Genomic DNA, 17,652 nt, shown 5'->3' with positions numbered 1-17,652 from the left:
GCCTAATAAATACAGTCAACCTTTGGGGACTGAACACAGGGTTCCCAATGGAGGAACTAGAGAAAGGACCCAAGGAGCTGAAGGGGTTTGAAGCCCCATAGGAGGAACCACAAGATAAACCAACCAGTACCCCAAGAGCTAAACCATGAATCAAAGAGTACACGTGGAGGGACTCATGGCTCTAGCTGCATATGTAGCAGAGGATGGCCTTGTCGGTCATCAATGGAAGGAGAGGCCCTTGGTCCTGTGAAGGCTCTATGCCCCAGTGTAGGGGAATGCCTAGGCCAGGAAACAGGGAGTGGGTGGGTTGGTGAGCAGAGTGAGGGGGGAGAGGATGAGGTCTTCAAACCAGGAAAGGGGACAACATTTGAAATGTAAATAAAGAATATATCTAATAAAAATTAATGCAAGACTCATATTCTCAATATTATTTAACACTGTGGGAAAAATTAAAGAGGATCTTACAGAATGGAGGATAATCTCATGTGCATGTCAGAAGAACTTTTATTGTTAAAATGGCCCAATGATTTTTTGTTGTTGTTTTTATTGTTGTTTTAACAAAGAAGCACAAAAAGTTGGCAGGTTGATGTGTAGGGAACGGATCTGGGAATTAAGCAGAGAAACTGGAGGTGATTATGAAAAAAATACATGTAAGAAACTCTCAAAGAATTAATGAAAATGGGAGAAAAGAAAAACTGTAAACAAGATATATATAATCTCATCATGTCCTGAGATACAATTTTCTGAAAGCAAACAAAACTGGCATTCATCTCTTCATGCTGTCACTAGCCTCTTCTGGTTTATTTCTGGAAGGCTTTTTATTTTTTTTTTTCCATTTTTTATTAGGTATTTAACTCATTTACATTTCCAATGCTATACCAAAAGTCCCCCATATCCACCCACCCCCACTCCCCTGCCCACCCACTCCCCCTTTTTGGCCCTGGTATTCCCCTGTACTGGGGCATATAAAGTTTGCAAGTCCAATGGGCCTCTCTTTCCAGTGATGGCCGACTAGGCCATCTTTTGATATATATGCAGCTAGAGTCAAGAGCTCCGGGGTACTGGTTAGCTCATAATGTTGTTCCACCTATAGGGTTGCAGATCCCTTTAGCTCCTTGGCTACTTTCTCTAGCTCCTCCATTGGGAGCCCTATGATCCATCCATTAGCTGACTGTGAGCATCCACTTCTGTGTTTGCTGGGCCCCGGCATAGTCTCACAAGAGACAGCTACATCTGCGTCCTTTCAATAAAATCTTGCTAGTGTATGCAATGGTGTCAGCGTTTGGATGCTGATTATGGGGTGGATCCCTGGCTATGGCAGTCTCTACATGGTCCATCCTTTCATCTCAGCTCCAAACTCCGTCTCTGTAACTCCTTCCATGGGTGTTTTGTTCCCAAATCTAAGGAGGGGCATAGTGTCCACACTTCAGTCTTCATTCTCCTTGAGTTTCATGTGTTTAGCAAATTATATCTTATATCTTGGGTATCCTAGGTTTTGGGCTAATATCCACTTATCAGTGAATACATATTGTGTGAGTTTCTTTGTGAATGTGTTACCTCACTCAGGATGATGCCCTCCAGGTCCATCCATTTGGCTAGGAATTTCATAAATTCATTCTTTTTAATAGCTGAGTAGTACTCCATTGTGTAGATGTACCACATTTTCTGTATCCATTCCTCTGTTGAGGGGCATCTAGGTTCTTTCCAGCTTCTGGCTATTATAAATAAGGCTGCTATGAACATAGTGGAGCATGTGTCCTTCTTACCTGTTGGGGCATCTTCTGGATATATGCCCAGGAGAGGTATTGCTGGATCCTCCGGTAGTACTATGTCCAGTTTTCTGAGGAACCGCCAGACTGATTTCCAGAGTGGTTGTACAAGCCTGCACTCCCACCAACAATGGAGGAGTGTTCCTCTTTCTCCACATCCTCGCCAGCATCTGCTGTCACCTGAATTTTTGATCTTAGCCATTCTGACTGGTGTGAGGTGGAATCTCAGGGTTGTTTTGATTTGCATTTCCCTGATGATTAAGGATGTTGAACATTTTTTCAAGTGCTTCTCTGCCATTCGGTATTCCTCAGGTGAGAATTCTTTGTTCAGTTCTGAGCCCCATTTTTTAATGGGGTTATTTGATTTTCTGAAGTCCACCTTCTTGAGTTCTTTATATATGTTGGATATTAGTCCCCTATCTGATTTAGGATAGGTAAAGATCCTTTCCCAATCTGTTGGTGGTCTTTTTGTCTTATTGACGGTGTCTTTTGCCTTGCAGAAACTTTGGAGTTTCATTAGGTCCCATTTGTCGATTCTCGATCTTACAGCACAAGCCATTGCTGTTCTGTTCAGGAATTTTTCCCCTGTGCCCATATTTTCAAGGCTTTTCCCCACTTTCTCCTCTATAAGTTTCAGTGTCTCTGGTTTTATGTGAAGTTCCTTGATCCACTTAGATTTGACCTTAGTACAAGGAGATAAGTATGGATCGATTCGCATTCTTCTACACGATAACAACCAGTTGTGCCAGCACCAATTGTTGAAAATGCTGTCTTTCTTCCACCGGATGGTTTTAGCTCCCTTTTCGAAGATCAAGTGACCATAGGTGTGTGGGTTCATTTCTGGATCTTCTGGAAGGCTTTTTAAATACTGTTTCCTGTCTTCTTATACAGAGATATGGTGTATTTCTCTACTCCCTTTACAACCATTTGGTATGATCTCTCCCATCTCACACAGAAAAATGACATGACTCTCAAAATTAATCTTCAAATCTAACACAAAAACCTCTGCTATTTTTGCCAGGAATCCACAAACAGATCCTAAAATGTATACTCAAAACAGATTACAGAGCTAAATGAAGCAAGAGCTAAAATTTTAAAAAGCCATAGAAGAAAACATGAGAATGAAACCTAACCATATTGGATTCCTTGTACATGCAAAAAAAAAGTAAAAACAGATAAACTGTTCTTCATCAAAAGTGTCAAAATTTCAGAGTTTCAAATTAAACTATCAGCAAAGGCAAGCCACAGGAAAGGGATAAATTATATACATCTGATGAGATATTTGTATGGAGAATAAAGAACATAACTCAAAAATAAGGTGGCTACTCAATTGAAAACTGAACAATAAATAAACAGCTCTCCAAAGACTTACACAAATATCCAAGAGACATAAAAAGATGTTTCACATCATTGACCATTTGTAAAATAGAAATTAAAAGCACATGTTACCACTTCACACCCTTTAGAATAGCTATGATTTAAAAATAAAAACAGAAACAACTATTGGTGAGACTGTGGAGAAAATGAACCTTGAACAGCTTGTTCAGAAACCAATTTAGCAGCTTCTCACAACACAGAATACAGATTCTATATTACCCAAACTCTACTCAGTATCTACTCAGAGAAATGAAAATGTGCAGGCACATGAAGACTTGCATATGAGTCTGCATTCTAGCATTATTGATTGTAGACCCAACTGGAAAAAAACAGTACATTAACTGACCAATGGATAAATAAGTTCTGCTATATGCATACAAAAGGCTACTACTTGGTAATAAAAGTACACTCATGCATGCTGAACTGTAAATGAGCCTTGGCCACATATTATGAGACGAGAGTCATGAGCAATGTCCTGAATAGGTTCGTTTACATGTGCAGAAATGGGGTTGCTGGGGACTAGAAAGTTGCAAGATAAAGAAATGTCAATTAGCTGCTACTCAGTGACTGGCAGCTAATGGTGGTAGGAATTTTGCCTAGGGAAGATGAAATGTGATTGTCGCATAACCTTATAGACTCATCTTAACTAAACTCAGTTCTTCCCATTTTACACTGTGAATCACAAAGGGGACACTATGCTCACATAATTCTTCACCAACTTGCTGCCCTCCCTGGCTGCAACAGCCCCAGAGACCTTGCCCACCCAACACAGACCGAGCCTAGATAGGTTCTATGGTGAAAAAATCAGAGTCTTTTTATTTGGTTTAGATATTCTCCCTGAGACATGTGCTTACACGCACACGCACAGTGAGACAGAGACGGAGAAACAGAGACACACAGGCATATACAGACCTCTGTCTCTGTCTCTCTCTCTCTCTCTTTCTCTCTCTCTGAATGCTCAGCCATTCAGACTTTCACCTTGCTAAACTACCCCAAAGATCAGCAGATCCAGACGCAAAGGCCAAATATAAGACTCAACCCAGGCCTTTTTGTACGTCTTCATATTGTTCCCTAGCAAAGAATAGTAGTTACTTTTATAAAGAGCGGATTATAGAAAATTAAAGAAAAATGGTGTGACAGAGCCAATGTGGACTGCGAAGTCTAAAGTGCTCACTTCCTCCCCTTCCGCCCTGTGCAGAACAAGCTTGTTAACCTGCTAATAATCCATCCCTGGAAAAAGTGCAAGAGAGACATGACCGGCCAGGGGGAAGCCCCACCCTCCTTTTTAAATCACTGTTAACAACTAAAACAGTAAGCCTCGGGAGCCAGTTTGTACAATTTCACAGGAATTACGTTTTTTAAGAGTTTTACAAGCCAACTGACGTCATGTTGGAAATGACTACAGGAGAAATAGCCACACAGAAACCCACAGCACTACAAAAAGGACCTTCTACTGCCGTCAACACAACTCTAAAGAAAACATGGAATTTTCCTCTTTGCACTTGCTGGAAAACAGAAAGCAAATTTTTGGTTAAGAAGATTTGAAGGTGGGATACTGTGGGGCAAAGCTAGATGCTTATAGAAGTAAGGGGAAAGCAATGTCCCAACCCTCCGAGGACAGGAAACGTTGGGTTCTCCCCGGGTCTCTCTAGTAGTTCTCACCTTGTGATCTGGACCTTCTTTGTTGGACCTGCCAGCTCTGTGAATATGAGTGCTTGCATATATGGATACTTGCAGACTGCAGTGAGCCTGGCCAGAACCAGCTGCTGAAAAACATCTGCTCTGCAACAGCCAGGGCACGGAAGGAAAACTTCAAGCTCACCACTAGGGGGCGGGCTGGTCGCACTTTGCATGAGGCCATTCAGGAACCAAAAGGCCAAGGAATGGTGGTAGGAAATGGAAGGAAAGAGATGGAAAAAAGATTATTTCTTCTCTTCTACAAAAAATTATTTCTTCTCTTCTACAAAGGGGTACTAAATGCTGGTGAGACAGACGCTGGGATCAGAACTCTCAGTGACTTTCTAGCAAGCTCATCGCTTTGTTTATTTCTATAAAGAAAGACATTATGAGATGGAAGGCTAATGGGCATTTTATTCCCTCTGCAAATCACAGGGTACACCGATAGATGTATAAATGGGAGGCCTTGTCTTCTTTTGTTTTCTTTCTTTCTCCTTTCTCTCTCCCTTTTTTCTCCCTTTCTCTTTCCCTCCCCCTCTCCCTCTTCCTCTCCTTCTCCTTCTCTCATTGACAACTCACTTTGTTTCCTCTTTGTTATCAAGGCTGGTCACAAACTCTTGCTCTTTCTACCTCAGCATTCAGGTGGTGAAATTCCAGGCATTCAGCACCCTGCCTGCCATCTTTTTAAGAATTCTAAGTCTCAGTTATGTCTAAATCTTTGATTTTAGATATATTAAATATTTATTTGCACTTTGTTGATATTATATGTTTGCTTCTTTTTTAAAGGTGACAAAGACTACTCAATAGTGCCTGTTAAATAGACTGCATGCACTTTTACTATCTATGTGTGTGCATTGCTTCTGCGTGGATATTAATGTATATAGTCTTCTCTTCTCTTGAATTAACCAACAAGGAAACAGTTGAGAGACAAGTTGCAAAAATGCCAGCCTAAGGCAGGGAGATGACCCAGTGGTTGGAGCGTTTCCTGCACAAGCATGAGGGGCAGATTCTAAATCTCCAGAACCCATGTAAGGGTGAGATGGGCGTGGTAACCGACCTGGGAAGAATGAAACAGAGGGTTCCTTGATTGGGCTTGATTAAGAGACCCTGCCTCACCAAATAAGGGGAAAATGATTAAGTAAAACATGGGAGAGCAATCTTAGGTTTAACATGCATTGCATATACATAAAATCTCCCATACATCCATGCACTCGCAAGCGCGTGCGAGCGCGCGCACGCACGCACACGCGCGCGCGCGCGCGCGCGCACACACACACACACACAAATTGGAAAAAGAAAAATGCCAACCTAGACATTCGTGGAATAACATGAAGGAAAAATAAGGATGTTAGGAAGTAGATATTAAAACTCCTTTTCTCCTATGATAAAGCAAATTATACTATTACAATTTTAATGCTCAGCAATAAATCAAATGGGCTTTTCTTGGGGCAACTGGGAACTTAAATTCCACATTACAGAGTTTCTAAGAGAAAAAAATACAAACAACTCATTATATGTAATGTTTAGAATAAAATGTCCTTGCAAAGTGTGCAGATGTTGAATGGATCAGTTGTTTGGAAGAGTAAGTTAAACCTGCTTTAGTTCCCACAAAAATCTGTATTTCTATCTCAGAGTTTTCTCTGTCTCTGTCTCTGTCTCTGTCTCTGTCTCTGTCTCTGTCTCTGTCTCTGTCTCTGTCTATCTTGTCTCTATCTCATCTCTACCTCCCTGTCCTTTCCCTCCTCTCTGGCCTCTTTTCTCTCTTCATCTCTCTTGCTCCGCCCTTTCTCCTTCCAACCCCATGACTTGTTCAGGTTGCATCTTTTTTTTACAGTTATACAACAATGAATTTCTAGTGGATATAGTTCAAGGTTGTTGCTTCTAATTTTGTGGTAACTTTTTCTGGCTCCTGAATAAGAGACTCTAAGTTAGTGTAAATTGGACGAGGTCACAGCAGATACTAAGAACAGAACTGGTAACCCACAAGTCCTACACCCAAAGCTCTCTTTCTATTTCTAGAATGAAAAATGGGCACAAGGGAACATTTTTCTTTAATAAGTGAATCCATAGTAAATCCACAAGGTTCAGTCTCTGTGTCCATTTCTAAAGTGGGACTGCCTGGAGCTAGAAGAAATGAGTTGTACATTTTGGTGTGGTGATTTATATGGAAATATACATGATATCAAAATTTAACATATGAGTAAAATACCACTTGTAATATTCTGGTAGAACCATTAACATGTTCTATCACCTGTAGTCTGCAGTTAACAAGTTCTTTTTAAATCTTGCCTTTAAAATGGATTTATATGGGTCATTTATTTTATTTCTATTTTTAAATAATGATTATTGATTCATTGATGTCTTATAATTTTCAGTTAAAATTTGCCAGTTTATGGAGGTACCCATGTTACAACAAACAAAATCCAACCCAAGAGCAATGGAGAGGAAAATTATGGAAAACAACTCATGTAGCAACCCAATTGATCTAAAATCTCTCTCTCCCTCCCTCTGCCTCTTTCCCTGTGAGTTTCTCTGTCTCTGTCTCCCTGTATCTCCTTTCTTCTCCTTCTTCCTTCTCCTCCTCCTCCTCCTTCTTTTTCTTCCTCATCTTTTTTTTTGTCTTCTTCTTCACATTATGAATGTATTCTTACTCCAGACAACAACTCAAACTAATGCTGCAAAAGTTGCTCTGTGATTCCATTTATCAGCTTGTCTGTGACCTGCACCAGCAGCCTCTGGGAGACCAGTGCCCCAGCCTTCCATTTTCATTTCCATTAAGAACTGGGGGACCATTCTCCCTTGGGTTCTCCTTGTTATTTGGCTTCTTTGGGTCTGTTGATTATAGCATGGTTATCCTGTACTTTATGGCTAATATCCACTTATAAGTAAGTACATACTGTGCATCTCATTTTGGGTCTGGGTTACTTTACTCAGAATGATATTTTCTACTTTCATCAATTTGCCAGTGAAATTCATGATGTCCTTGTTTTTAATGGCAGAGTAGTGTTTCCATTGTGTAAATGAACCACATTTTCTTTATCCATTCTTCAGTTGAGGGACATTTAGGTTGTCTCCAAATAGAGAGGTGAGTGCAAGGAAGATCATATGAAGGGAGAGCAGGGAAGAGAGAAGGGAAATCAGCAGTGGGGTCAGGAATCTCTAGAATGTGCCAGAGACCTGGAATAGAGAAGCCCCCAGAGGATCTACAGTGGGGGAAGAGACTAGATGAGACTCCTAGCAGTGGGAATATGGATCCTGAAGTGGACACTTCCTGTGGCCAGAACTTCCAGTGGAGGGATAAGGACAGCAATTCACCCACAAAACCTTCATCCCAAAATGTGTCCTACCTACAAGATGTGCAGGGACAAAGATGGAGCAGAGAATGGGGGAATGGCCAGCCAATGACTGCCCCAAATTGAGACCCATCCCATGGGCAAGAGCAAATCCTCACACTATTAATGATACTCTGTTATGCTTACCAGCTTGTTATGCAGGAACCTAGAGCAACAGTCCTTTGAGAGGCTTTACCTATCAGCCAATGAAAAAAGATGCAGAGGCTGGGCGTGGTGGCACATGCCTTTAATCCCAGCACTCGGGAGGCAGAGGCAGAGGCAGGGGGATTTCTGAGTTCGAGGCCAGCCTGGTCTACAAAGTGAGTTCCAGGACAGCCAGGGCTATACAGAGAAACCCTGTCTGGAACCCACCCACCCTTCCCCCCCCCCAAAAAAAAGAAGAAAGAAAAGAAAAAGATACAGAGAGTCACATCTAAACATTAGACGGAACTCTGGGAGTCTTATGAAAGAGTTGGGAAAAGTATTGATGGACCAAAAGAGGACAGGGACTTCACAGGAAGAACAACAGAATCAACTAACTTAGACCCTTCAATCTCCCAGAGACTGAACTACCAAACTCCTGAAGGTATTCACTACCCTTAGTAAATACTCTATAGATTCTCTAGTTCTGTGAATATTCATTAATTCTGACACTTACCAAGAAAGTACATTATGTTCAGGTATTGTGTAAGGTCTGAAAAATAGCTAGAAATGTGAAGATAGCATCTCAATCATAAAAAAAAATGTTCACTGTGGAAAAGATATGCAGAATGGATGTGATTGGGAGTAAGGAACATGGATTTAATATTCCCAGAGCAAAATTTTTGGTATGCTATGAGCAGAAGCTTCAACACTTGGCTAAATGTCAAAGGAGGAGAATGGGCCCTCTTGGGGGCACCAGGACCCCATGGCAGGCAATAGGGTCAAGCCAGGTTACACATCTGTCCATCTGTTATGGAGAAGATTCTCACTCCACAGGATAAACAGTATATGTGACTTCTGTATCCTCATGATCTGTGGAGAGCTGTGCCTCGAGCAATCGCGAGCCGCGAGCAATCGCCAGCTGCGAGCAATCGCCATTATAAGATGGCGCTGGCCTCCGCTGTGCCTAACTAGTAAACAAGCCTTGTACGAAGGTGTGAGAGTGAACTCACTCCTAGTCACTCCCCATCTCGGGGCGTAGTAGTGGGGTGATGGGCGAGCAACGAATCAGGTGCTGTCACGCCACATCAGGTGCTGAAACAACACGCTGCGGGCTATATAAGCGACTCCATTTTCTGGGGTCGGGGTCTCCCTCCTGAAGAAGCAATAAAGCTTTTGCCGCAGAAGATTCCGGTTGTCCCGAGTGTGTTCTTGCTGGCAGGGACAAAAGCTCGGGATAATGACCCTGGGATTCCATGAAGAGAAGCAACAGAGAAAGACAGCAGCATTTTGTAGAAACTGGCAAATTGGAAAAGTTTGTCCAGGAAGTAAAATATATAAAATTAATTAAAAAATAATTCAAATGTAATGCACAAAGGCACTGGCATCAACTCTCCTGCTCTGGCCTCTCCACATATGGCCACAGGTACATGTATCTGCACACACACATGTATGTCCCTCTGTAATGGCAAACCATATGTGTATGCATAGCCCAGGGAGTAGCACTATTTGGAGGAGTGGCCCCATTGGTGTAGGTGTGCTACTGAGTGTTTAAGACCTTCATCCTAGCTGCCTAAAAGCCAGTCTTCTCCTAGGGGAGTTTAGATGAGGATGTAAAACTCTCAGTTCCTGTACCATGCCTACCTGGATGCTGCCATTCTACTGTCTTGATGTTAGTGGACTGAACCTCTAAACCTGTAAGCCAACCCCAACTAAATGTTATCCTGATAAGAGTTGCTTTGGTCATGGTGTCTGTTCACAGCAGTAAAACTCTAAGACAGAATTTGTTACTAGGTACTGGGGGATTGCTGTGATAGGCCTGACCATGCTTTTGTTTGGAAGAATGTAGATTTTGGGACTTTGGATTTGGAAATCGGTGGAATGCTTTAAGTAGGGGTTTAATGGTCTATCCTAGTAGGAATATGGAAGACTTTGTTGCTGAGTATGATTTGAACTGTGCAGACCTGTTTTCAGTGGAGATCTTCAGTATGTGGCCTAGAGACTATTCTTGTGGTATTTTGGTGAAGAATGTGACTACTTTTTGCTCTTATCTGAAGGTCTGCCTGAGGCTAAGATAAAGAGATTTATATTAATTGCATTGACAAAGGAAGTCTCCAAAAAGTCTAGCAGAGACTTTGTTCTCTGGTTAAGCCTCATGAAGATCGCTTTTTAAAATGTGTAGCAAGTTCAGAAAGGAAAAATATAAAATATATGGTTCGAATATTAAAGGGGCACCAGGAAGTGAAATGCAGCTGAATCCTGTGTTCAAGGATATTAAATTGAATTAAGGAAGTGCTGACCTTGGGGCAAGATCCCACCCAGATAAGTTTAGGTTCAGGCTTGGTGGCAAACACCTTTAATCCCAGAAGACAGAGGCAAGCATATCTCTGGAGGTCAAGGTCAGCCTGGTAGAGAGCAAATTTCAAGTAGAGAAAAGCTTAAATCTCAGTATGGCATTACATGTTTTTAATCCCAACATTCAGGAAACACAGCCATGCAGATCTCTGAGTTTAAGGTCAATCTGCAGAGCAAGTTCTAGGATATCCAAACTAGGCAATGTGAAGAAGTTGGAAACCAGAAAGCTGGTGATGATATAATAGAACAAGGGGGCTTATTTCAGCTCCAGCAAGCAACAGAACTTTGGCAGCTTTAGCCATGTGTCTCTGGCTTTATAATGTAGAGGAGAAGGAGTCTACTGGGACAATTGATGCTGGTTAGCTGGAACTAAGAAATTAGTGGTGACTAAGAAGAGACCAGCATTACTGAGGTGAAATCTTCTGGGGAATATTTCCTGAGAGCACAAAGAAGCTGTGTTCCAGAGATAGCCAAGGCTGTACCCCCAGCTACAGCTGTACTTGGTAATGTGTAAGAGTCATGTAGATGGTACTGGTTTTGGAGGTATGAAGGGGTCATGGACAGCAGCTGGGGCTTGGCACTGTGAGAGGCCAGGGAAGGCCATTGATGAAGGTACAGCCTCAACTGCAGTTGAAGACCCAGAACTGAAAGGGTCATACAAAGAAGTTGAGGCTTGACACCATGAAGAGAGCCTATGACAGGCTATTAGTGAAGCCTAGCTACAGTTGAAGATCCCAGAGTATTGGAGATGCCAGTGCCATTCAGTGATCAAGAACAACAGGAGCAGTGGAGTGGAGCCACCCAGAGTATAGAATGCTACAGAGAGCAGAGCTAGAGATGTGACCCATGTCCTTTGGAGAAGCCCAGAAGATCATGTGTGGATCCCAAACATTGAAACAAGAAGCCAAAATGTTGAAGTTGCCTTGGAGACTCCAAGGTGTTTGAGATGCCAGAGCCATGGAATATCTGCTGAGGATAGCTCCTAACAGGAAGTGAAACCATCCCAGAAGGAAGAAGTTTGTTTCAGTCAACGAAGATGATGAAAAGGGAGTGGACATCTGAAGACCGTTTAGACATCTGCCATGGAGATGCAGAGTTTGGAGTTTGCCCAGCTGGTTTCCTGACTTGCTTTGGTGATTACAGTTAAGTGATTGGATGAATCTCAAAAGAGACTTTGAACTTTAAACTTTTAACATTGTTGAGCCTACTATAGACTATGGTGACTTTGGAAGTTGGACTAAATGTATTTTGCATTATGCTATGTTTAGGTATGGCCCCCATAGGCTCATGTTTGAAAAAGCGTATGAAAGCCAGGGAATGGAATGTGGTGGTTTGAGTATGTCTAGCCCAGGGAGTGGCACTATTTGGAGGTATAGCCTTGTTGGAGTAGGTATGCCAATGTGAGTTTGGGCTTTAACCCTCTTCTTGGCTTTTTAGAGGTCAGAGTTCTCCTGGCAGCCTTAGGATGAAGATGTAGAACTCTCAACTCCTCCTGCACCATGCCTGCCTGAACACTGCAATGCTCTGCCTTATTGATCCTGGACTGAACCTCTGAACCTGTAAGTCAACCCCAATTAAATGTTGTCCTTATAAGAGCTGCCTTGGTCATGATGTCTGTTCACAGCAGTAAAACTCTATCTAAGACTCCCTCCTTGCATGCATGTACTAAATATCTTCAAATGTTTAGGGCCCTAAGTTCTTTCCCCCTTCTGTCCTCTCCAGTTTCCCCTTCCCCTTCTGACTCATTCCTCCCCTTTTTTGTCTCCCCAGATAGTATCCTTCCTATAGGATACTTTTAGCTATGAAGAATCCATCCATGAAGGTACTAATCTGCAGTACTTATTGATGGCAAAATATGTACTTGGCATGCTATTTTTGAGTATCAAAGATAACTGATAGTGCCCCAGCCTTCAAGGAAGACACAATCCGGCTGACACTGGGCCACACTGCCAGTGAGCAGGGTTGTCAGTCAATAGAGTTAAAATGTAGTACAGCCGCATACTATAAAACATCTATTTCTCCTCATGTTTTCCCTTATCAGCTATAAGGTGGATTGTGCATCAACCGTTTCTGTTGTCCAGCATTCCGTGCAATGCTGAGGAAAAGATCGGCTACATTATGTGTTTTGTGTGAGTGAATTGGTAAAAGAGATTGGGTGACTTACGGATGAATTAAAAAAAAAATTTACTGGGAACAGCTTTTTACTATTTTTTTCCCTGAAAGCATCGTCCTCAATATCAAATCTAAGTGGGATTTTGTTTTCCCACTTAGTCATATTCTCAGAGAAGATACCCTCTTGAAAGCACTTGATTATATTTAAGGTAATATTCCCTGAGATGAGACCAGCAAACTCACTTGCGTCTCTGTGTACGCCCTCTGCAGGCCTCTGACCAGGTGGGACTCAGCTCCTTAACTTTTTTTTTTTTTTTAAACCATTTATAAGTTTGGTCTGTTAAAGAATTAAAACATCTTTGGGAGAATACAGCTAGAGAAACGAATGTCAAAGGGATTTGATCCCGCCAGACAGCAAGTGAGCAAAATCCCAAGGGTCTCTTTTGAGCAAACCAGGTGTCATCCAGATCTTCAGCAGCTGGGAACAAGAAGGCTGAGAAGCCCTCGCAAGAGAGCAGAGGGTCAAAAGCAAAGCCCAGATCCGCTCCTGTCCATCACCCCACATGAGTCACTCGGTCACCCTCAGTAGCTGCCCTGTTTCAGAATCTAGCAACTGAGACCCCAGAAACACTCATCACCAACTGTGGCGACCGAAGCGTCACACCCTGTTCCTCCTTCCATTTATGTTGCCTCTGTGCAGCACCTCAGATGGCCCAAACCACACAGTGTTCTGACTCCGAGAATCCCCTCTCTCCAGCACGTTGTCTTGGGACCAGTCTCTCTCTCTCTCTCTCTCTCTCTCTCTCTCTCTCTCTCTCTCTCTCTCTCTCTCTCTCTCTCTCTCTCTCTTTCTCTCCCCCCCCCGTCCCTCCCTCCCTCCCTCCCTCCTCCCTCCCCCCATCCAGCTATCACAGATTGCACGCTCTTCAGTGCAAACCAAGGGGACTCTCAGTATGGGGCTTTCTAACCTCTGTTAATCCCCCTGCCTCCACATTCCAGGAGTGCATGCCAAGCATAGGTGTGACTCCATTCTCCCTCCCTTTCCTGAAACCCTTTCCCTTCTGAGATCTCCAGGGTCAGGCTCTTTTCTGACTCATCAGCCCACCCACATGGGGGTCTCCAACCTTTGCACCCCAGCATCCAAATGGCATCCTTTCTGGTACTTGCCTCCTCTGGAGAGGATTGCTTTCCCGCTCAGAGACTCCTTGATAAGTCTCCCTTCGGGTTTCTGGGAGCCAGAGGGAGGAGATGTGTTACCCACTCGCTCAAGGGGAGCGGCAGGGGAAGCGACGCAAACTTCTGCTGCACTTACTTCGGGCCGAGGCTGCCGCCCCCGCTCCTCTCCGCTAGCTCTCCCACTGGCAGCTGCTTCTGGGCGACCCGAAGGAAGCCTCCACCATGCTCGCATTCCCCAGGCCAGCTACGACTGCGAAATGCGCAAGAAGGGAAAAATGAGTCTTTCGGTGGCAAGAGTGCCCTGTGTCCGGGTCCAGCACGGAGATCTTATTGCAAGCTTGAGCCTCCGCTACCTTTAGCAGCCCTGGGATGCTGTGCTGGGGCACTGCGCCCCGTGTGCCTCGCTCTTCGACTGGGCTGTTTCTGTCCGACTTGCAGTTTTAGTGCATGCCAGGACTGCAGCACCCTCTCCGTCCTCCTGGGGAGACGACTTTCAAGTCACCTGGAGGTTGGCGAGGCTCCTCCGCGGGCGCGCATCGTGACAGGGAGGAGCGCGGGAGCGGTGGCTGCCCGAGTGCGCCTCCAGCATCCTTAGCAAGGAGCGCACAGCCCTCTCCCGTCGCTCTCCTCCGGACTGCAGTCCTGACGTCACCTGCCCTCCCTCCCGCCCCACGGAGGAGCGGCGGCAGCAGAGGGTGGGGTGCGGTGAGCGAGGATGCTGGAGTGTGAGTGTGTGAGTGTGCACGCGAGCGTGTGCCCCGCAGGGCTGAGGACTGGGAGGAAACGCAGCTGGATCCGAAATCTAAGCTTTCGCAAAGCGGTGCTGAAGGGCTACAGTGAACAGCTGGGGGCGCTCGTTTCCCAGTTGGGGCTGAGTTTGGAGGAGACCAAGAGAGAGACAGATCGAGGTAGCAGTGAGGGTGGTGGGAGAGGTCCGAGTTGCAAAGGATGCATTAGAAGTTTGTAGGATGCACAGGACTCCTTCTTAAAAGCTGCGCAGGAGGCAAAGGGGGTTAACCACCATGGGACAGCGCAGCTTACTCTCCAGTAACAGTCTGGGTAGAGTTGGGAGCTCTCAGCCTTGGCTCTGGCTGCTAGTTCCCTACCGGGAGCGAGCTTTTGAGCCTCTAGTTGTTACAGAGTGATCACTGCAGCTGTTGGTCCCCACCTAACTTACTTCTTTTTATGAGCCTGGGGGAATTATGGCCAGAAACTGGGAGAAGGTGCCCTGAGCAAAAGTGGTCAAGGGCGAGGAGTGTGAGGGTCATCCTCTAGGTCCTAGGTCAAAGTCTGCCCGACTAGCGTGAGGATTCTGAGCAAGATTCCCTTGCTGTTTGTTGTCAAGGGTGAAACTAACTTCTTGTCTCTGCAGCCTTGCAAGACTTTCCTCCTTGTCCGAAATTGCCTTTGTGTTGGGATGGAGAAAGGTTATTCCTGGAGCACTTGTCCCCTTAGTATACTTTTTTTTTTTTTCCTGCACTCTACACTCCTCCCAGATCCCATGGCCAGCTAGGAGCTGACTGCAGGCTGAGGGAGGACTCCCTGGTAGGAGCGAAGTGTGCAATGCGCTGCTGCGCTCCAGTCCAGGCCGGATCTGCTGCCAGTATCTTGGCGTCCAGCTCAGGAGCGCTGCAGTGACTGCTCCCGCAGCCAGCAATTTTGTCCTGGTGAGAGGCAGTGAAATTTAACTGCAAGCATCTTCCTTCCTGTATCGAGACACCATTTAATCGCCGATGTGCTCATACTCATTAAAATCTTTTCAACGGAGACTAGGAAGAAGGAATTGAAAGAGATAAAATTATTCTCAGTTTCAAGATGTTATATATATATATATATATATATATATATATATATATATATATATATATATATATATATATATCCAACTTTCTAAAGTTTTGGAAGTGAGTTCAGTAAAGAAGCCCCAATCCCAGTTCTCCAATGGACTAAACAGAAGCAAGAGTAGGAACCATGCTACTGTGTTAGGTTTACTAATTTTTAAAACTCACACATTTAAACATTGGAAATCTAGCTAATCAGGTAAAATGATGGATATCCTCAATAACCACAGGCTGGGTCCACAAACAAATAGCATAATTAAAGCGTAAAGATACAACATTCTCCTAATGAGAGCAGGGAATAGCAGAGAGGGACATAGGGCCATCAGCCGCCATGTTCTTCTGGAACTGACCTATTTTTTAAGGTGTTATTTTGAAAGCACGGTGACACCATGAAAGTCTTACATAACCAGATCCCAGCTATGTGAGTTTCGAAAGCATAATTTCTCCGTAGGAGTCACCGTTCCCTGAAAATGCCAATTCAGATTAATAGTGTGGAAATAAGCAAGCCATTGACAAATTAGTGATTTGAAAACAAAATTGAAAAGTGACAGCTGTGAACCTTCCAAGCTGGGCCATGATTTTGTTTGCATGTGTTTAATGCAGGAAGTTAGTGATGCCCTGTCAGCTACTGTGACAGTATGGCTGACATGTCCTCAGCAAATTTTGTCCATTTGACATGACAGACACAAGCAGCTCCTTCCTTTATTTTGCATTGCATCTTGTGCACACCTGGAGGTCAGCCATGTGTATATGTTGATGTGATTGGTTGTTTGCATGTCTGTCTTCCTTCCAAGCTTATAAGCCATTCCCCAGTGGGCATTGGTTTGCTTTTCTTGGGATTCAGCATAGGGTCTAGTAAAGCTTCCCTGGATTGTTTTTAAAGAGTATAATATGACTACAATGAAGAATCTGGCTTTCAAATAGGAAGATGATTGGAACAAAGCCAAGAACCAGAAAGGACCCCAAGCACAGATCCTCAATCAGTGATCCCCAACCCCAGACACAGCAAGAGGACTGACAAGAACTGGAGAGGCCTTCAATAAATAGTGCTGGCAGAACAGAACTGGATACACAACCAAAAGAAGGAAGTCTGACCCTTAACACCACACAAAGTTGGATGAGAGTGGACAAAAGACTTAAGATGAGGCCTGAAGCCCAAAGAAGGGGACAGGACATGGATTCCTTGACAGTGTCTATGACCAGTGATATGTGGCCATCAACTTTTTTTCAATATTATATTGAAAGCTTGAGTTTCAAGAGCAAAGATCAATAAATGGAACAATATCAAACTGAAAAGCTTCTGGACCATGCATAATGGATATGGGTTACCATCCAATCTATGAAGTGTCTTTATAACTCAGTAGCAGATAAACAAATGACCCAATTAAAAAAATTAACAAAGGATCTAAACACACATTTCTCCAAAGAAAACATGAGCTTTTTGTTTGTTTGTTTGTTTTTAAGGCTAGAAAGTGAACTGGAGAGATACTTTACAGTTAAAAATGCTTTCTAGTCTTCCCGAGAACCTGAGTTGGGTTACTAGCACCCACACTGGGCTGCTCACAACCACATGTAAGTCTAGCTGCAAGGGATCCAGCACCATCTTCTGTTACCCATAGGTACCTGCACACATGAGCTATATATACATCACCACCAGCACTCTTCCTACCCCACATAAATAAAAATTAACAGTAAGTCTAAAAATCAAGTCCAGAGAGTATGGGTCAAGATGCTCAACATCATTGAATATCAAATGTAATCTAAATTAATATTACTATAAGATATCACCTTATATTTGTTAAGACAAATGACAATAACTATGAATAAGGGTGTAAGAAAAAGGAGAACCTTGTACCATATTGGTAGGAATAT

The 17,652-nt window shown here is 43.6% G+C and overlaps 1 protein-coding gene across 8 annotated transcripts in view; it reads right to left on the bottom strand.

The window, feature by feature from the left end:
- The window catches only part of Etl4 (enhancer trap locus 4), a 900,329-nt gene extending 886,181 nt beyond the window's left edge, over positions 1-14,148 (bottom strand). For all 8 annotated transcript variants that reach the window (XM_006497408.4, XM_006497426.3, XM_006497414.3 and 5 more), the window contains exon 1: positions 14,076-14,148. The gene's annotated coding sequence lies outside the window, so the exon portion shown is untranslated. The remainder of the gene's footprint in view (positions 1-14,075) is intronic.
- Positions 14,149-17,652: the final 3,504 nt, after the last annotated feature.

The sequence above is a fragment of the Mus musculus genome, chromosome 2 (genome assembly GCF_000001635.26).
Source record: "Mus musculus strain C57BL/6J chromosome 2, GRCm38.p6 C57BL/6J".
Lineage (NCBI taxonomy): Eukaryota > Metazoa > Chordata > Mammalia > Rodentia > Muridae > Mus > Mus musculus.
This window is presented reverse-complemented; position numbering and strand designations above follow the sequence as displayed.